Source organism: Mus musculus, chromosome 8 (genome assembly GCF_000001635.26).
Source record: "Mus musculus strain C57BL/6J chromosome 8, GRCm38.p6 C57BL/6J".
Classification (NCBI taxonomy): domain Eukaryota; kingdom Metazoa; phylum Chordata; class Mammalia; order Rodentia; family Muridae; genus Mus; species Mus musculus.
The window spans coordinates 63,952,171-63,958,040 of NC_000074.6; positions in this window are offsets into that span (position 1 = coordinate 63,952,171).

The window sequence follows — 5,870 nt, forward strand, 5'->3', positions numbered from 1 at the left end:
AATTCCCGAAGCCTAGGAGTCAGGTTTAAACTCAGCGGGAGACAGCAGTAGCCTCTCCAGCCAATCAGATTCAGAGAAGGCAGCACATAGGTGAAAGATGTAAGAGGCGGGATGCCCTGTAAGCTCTGAGTGGTGCTCCCTGAGCCGAGCCGGGATGCTACCCGCTGCCGCTGCCGCTGCCGGAGAAGGTTCTCAGTGCCTCTCTGAACCTGTGATAGCCATCTCCACCAGCTCTAACAGAAAAGGCGACGCCATGGATAAGTCTGACACCCTAAGGGTTGACAGGCATCTCAAGACCTTCTCAGGACTTTGTGTTGCTCACTGTGAGATTACTTGTCTGAATCTGGTTTCTGCACCCTTGCCCTCCAATCGTGATGTATGTATGTGTGTGTGTGTGTGTGTGTATATATTTATTATATATATATATATATATATAATTTTGAGAAAGGATTTTTAAAAACTGCTCTAATCCATTATGTTAAAAATACAAATAGAAGCCAGGCAGTGGTGGCACACTTGGGAGGCAGAGGCAGTCATATTTCTGAGTTCGAAGCCAGCCTGGTCTACAGAGTGAGTTCCAGGACAGCCAGGGCTATACAGAGAAACCCTGTCTTGAAAAACCAAAATATATAAATAAATAGATAAATAAACAGATACAAATAGGGAGTTTAGAGGTTATGAGCATTTGTTACTCCTACAAAGCAAGCTTTTGTTTACAAAAGCAGAAACAGTGATTTTTGTTAAAGTCGTACAAGACCAGAAAATTACAAAGATTAGCCCTTAAGAACCATTGACATTTGGATGTCCAATTTTGCTTTATAGTTCTCTTAAGCACACACACACACACACAAATTAAACTTTTTTCTTTATGGAATTCTCTTTTAAATTTGGGAATTATTATAGGATTAGTTATTTTCCTTCTGTTTCTTCTTCCAGCCATCTTCAAGCACTTAGGGTCTTCTATCAGGACTGCTCTAAGGGAAATATATACGCTTCATTTATATTTCAAAGGGAAGAGATGTCAGAAGCCATAATGAGACAAGCTAAATACTAGCAGGTGATCATCCTGAAATGGCCTGCTTCAGATTATTATATAATCTGCAACAGGTGAGCCCTTATTAAGCAAGGCTGTAAGGGACTCATTTTAGGAAAGAGTCCTGCTATTAATATGTTTTCCTGTTATTATTAAACATACATAATAATCAGTAAGTAATAGCACAGCCCTTTGGAGCAGATCTCTGCAGATTCACTAAGATGTACTAGCTTATAGTGATGCTACGTAGAAAAATAAATGACTTAAGTCTTAATAATGATCCTATAAGAATTCCTAAAATTATATCTGTGATTATTAAGCTCTTTTATAATGGAACTGCTATTAGGTCCTTTTCTGATAGTCACAGGTGCAATGAGAACTCTGCCAGTCTCCCAAGTGTCACCACTTAATTACTCTTAGATGATAACCAGATTTTCTCCTACTCAGAGTACATTCCAAGAGGTTGTAAAACAATTAACCAAAGGTTATAAAAAGGTAACTAACAATTTATTATAGGTGCAAGTCAGAAGATAAAATATCAACTGGGTTTATCTATACAAAACTTCACTAATAACTTAGTTATGGTTTTAAACCTTCAATGAACTTGTGAATCTGAGACAGGTGATGGGTGTTTAGCCAGATAATCACTCCTAATGGATATGCATGTAAACATTATCTGTTGTAAACTTCTAATTCAATTTGTGATTTGATTTTTTATGTGTGAACTTGTGATGAACTTTGCAACATGTGATCATGTATTCCGAAAGCTATATAAGTACTGAAGATGCCGGGCAGTGGTGGCTCACGCCTTTAAACCCAGCATTTGGGAGTCAGAGACAGGTGGATTTCTGAGTTTGAGGCCAGCCTAGTCTACAAAGTGAGTTCCAGGACAGCCAGGACTATACAGAGAAACCCTGTCTCGAAAAAACAAACAAACAAAAAACAAAATAAGTACTGAAGACAAAGAAGAAAGAGGAGAATCTTTTTCTCTTTCCCCACTTAGGATCTTTCCACTTTTCCCCTTAGATAGCATTCATGGGAAACATTTTAGAACTTAGTAATAAATGCTATAATAACTTCTCTATATGTCCCTTTTTCTTTCAACTAGCAGGCTGAAAGTTAGAGCCCAGCAGTTCCTGCTGACATAGAACAAAGGCTGTATTGCTTAATCCTCCCATTATGCTACAGGTGTTAACCTGAACCTGTAGTGTTTTACCCTCAGAAAGCTCAAGAAAGTTTCTAGGACTTTTTAGAAGTTATCAGCATTTAATACAAATAGAGAGCTAGAAACCCTCAGACTTTAAAGCCATCACGAGAATCCTAGTCTGTGACCCCACCACTACCCTCTCTGGGCATGAAGGCTCCTGACATTCTAAATTGGCGCCTTGGAACAGGGACTTTGAAGAAGGTAAGTGGACACAGATAGGACTCTTAACTGGGTCTTGCAAACCCCTTGGACAGGGAGTGTACAGTTATGGAGGGTAAGACATAGTTAAATTGCCTGCTGCTGTCAGCAGAGGTGGATAGTAGGTGCCATCAGCACCTGGTTGGTTACCATCAGTACCCAGGTTCAGCCAGGAGCCCTGAGACCCTCAGACTTTAAAGCCATCACCAGAGTCCTACTCTGTGACCTCACCACTAACCTATCTGGGCCGGGAGACTCCAGGCAGTGGTGCATTTTCTTATGTTGTGATACATGTAGGAGAGTCCTGACCATTGTGTGTGGTGCTACTCCTGAGCATGGTTAGATAGATAGATAGATAGATAGATAGATAGATAGATAGATAGATAGATAGGGAGAGGGAGAGGGAGAGGGAGAGGGAGAGGGAGAGAGAGAGAGAGAGACTTTTCCAGTACTTTGATGATCTGATATGACACTGAATTGTTGACAATAAACTTGCCCAAAGATAAAGCATTAATATTAACCAGAGTCACTCATATCCTCCATTTAAAGTGGCATTTACCATATCTTCTTTAATGATACAGTAACAACATGTTGTCCATTGAAAGGGCTTGTTACCTGTCCTTTGTAAGTTCACATCATCACAAGGGGATGTAGTAGATTTCCTTCACTCTACCCAGGAAAGTCAACCCCTATAACTAAGGCTCCTCACAGTCCTTGAAATTATGTATTTTCTTGTTCTTTCTGTTATTTTTTTATTAGCACCAGTCTCTGAGTTATTCTGTTTCTATGTTTAGGAATCACCCGTTTCAGCTGTCGAGGCTCCCAGCATCCGCCCCTGTTTTCTTCCCTCTTTTGACTCTTAACATGCTGTGCAGTCACAGAGATAGATGGTGAATCTCTATCATAGCTCTCTTTAGCTTAATTCTCCTCTTAGCTAAGGACATTTTTTCTCTAGTGCTTTACTTGGAGATCTCATCAGCTCATCAGTTCAACCATTCCATAACTACACTGGCCATCTCTCTTCCTCCTGACTCTACATCATCTTCCATTCTTCATTTCCAGAGCTTGACATCTCTAATCCGTGAATATGTCTGAATATGTCCCCACATTGCCTCATCGCTTGATTGGACATATCATTTTGAGCGCTGACATTTCTGGTCTTTATTCTTGATGCTTTCACTTATGACTATAGCTATTTATCTAATGTGTTTCTTAGCCTTTGTTTTTGATTATCTATAACTGACTCATAAGTGCATTGATTTTTCTCTTCCTTCTGTGAATAAATTTTTTGGTTTGTTGATTTGTTGGTTTCATTTTTTTGTTGTTGTTCTTTTTTTGTTTGTTGTTTTTATTTGTTTTGTTGTTTTGTTTTTGTCTTCTTTCTACATGTCTACTTGATTCTGCCAGGACATTTTTTAATACTCTACTTTTGTCAGTTCCATAAACAATGCTGATGCTTTCCAGGTAGTCTTATCTCAACTTTTATTTCATTCCATTCTTTGTAGCTTGGAAAAGTACCAATATTCCAGAGACTTCTGTGACCACCTCTTTGCTAGAAAATCTGAAATTTATATTTCCTGTCCATGTTTAATATTAATTTTTTCTATGTAGCTAGGAATATGTAAATATTCCACAGGAATATTTTAGCATATTAAAAATGAGCACGGCATTTTCTTCTAAATATAGCTTTCTTTTGAAATTCATATCAGAATGAAAATATAGCCACTGGGCTGCCCTGCCAAAGATATTGTCTCATGTTAACAACTTTCAGTTCCACACTTATAGTCCATTACCTCTCCTAACTATACTACTACCACCATCTTGCATAAGATAGCTTCATCTATCAGAATTACAGCTGCTGGGCTGGAGAGAGGGCTCAGTGGTTAAGAGCACTGACTGCTCTTCCAGAGGTCCTGAGTTCAATTCCCAGCAACCACATGGTGGCTCACAACCACCTATATAAAATTTGGTGCCCTCTTCTGGCATGCAGGTAGCCATGCATGTAGGCATCATACTGTTAAGTATAAGTAAGTAAGTAAACAAGTAAATAAATAAACAAACAAACAAATATTTTTGTAAAAGAATTACAGCTGCCTTCTAGCTCAGTTCTACGTGTCCAATTTTACCCTTAACTCTACATATGATCTTTCCAAAGTGCAAGCATTATATGATTTCTGTGTACAGATCATTTAAAAATACTCAGTGTCTGCAGAATGTGGAATGTCTCCTTACCTTGGTGTGGCTAACCCTTTAGTTACTGATGCACAATTGCACTTACGTTAGCATAGTGTCTTGCCGTTTCTCATTTTCTTTTATAACCCTTAGTTGTACTGAACTTGCTTTTGCAACCTGAGTCCCATGCTGTCTATCGCCCTAGTTTAGGAAGTCCAGATGCCTCTCTCACTGTGTGCAGTCTTTCATGCACACTGAAACAACAACAACAACAACAACAACAGCAACAACAACAACAACAACAACAACAACAACAACAAACCATTTCACTGTGCTTTCAGGGGATGGCTGAGAGAATATTTCAAAAGCAACATCTGAATTCTTTCTCTTGAATTAAAAAAAAATAACTGTACTTCAATGCTTATTGCACTTTTGACTTTTTTATTCCATTTGAAACCTGTTTTTCTAGAAATACATCATGTTGTGGTTGTCCTGTTGCTATTGATGCTATTTATTCAATCAGTGTTCATTGATGGAATTGACAGGCTGTTCTAGCATGATAAGGGGAGTAAGTATTGACACTTTGTATATTCCATATGTTGATTTGCTGTCATAACTGCTCCTTTATCAGTTTGTCAAGTACAAACAATAGACATATGTTTTTCCTGCCTGTTGTCAAGGTAACCACACATAATTGCTTTTAGTGAGTAAATTATTTTCCACACATGAGCAGAAGGCCAGGAGTTTTAAACCCCAGAACCAATTTAAAGGCAGTAAGTAGTATTTGTAATTCCAGTGCTTCTCTGGCCATGTGCAAGTCAGAGAAAGGAGAATCTGAGGGCATGCTAACCACTCAATCTAGTTTGAACAGTGAACTTCCTATTTTAAAAAAGAGACCCTATTTCAAGGCAGTAAGGCAGATAATTTTTCTTGTTAAAATGGCAAACTTTGTTATACATATTTCATCATATTTAAATATCTAACAATGTAATGCACTCAAAGCCACTGTGTTGTGTATTTAAAATGGGTGTATTGTAAACCCTGTAAATTATAGTTCAGTAGGTTCTTTAGAAGCTCTGTATTAATTTCCCAGGGTTGTCAATTAACCTAAACTGTGAGGCTTAAAGTAACAGAAATGCATTGTTTTGTGGGTCTAGAAGCCAGAAAATAAAATTGAGACGTCAATAAATCCATGGTCCTTCTGAAACTCTGGGGAATACATTTTCCTTGCTTCTACCTTTTGGTGGCTTCTATCATTCT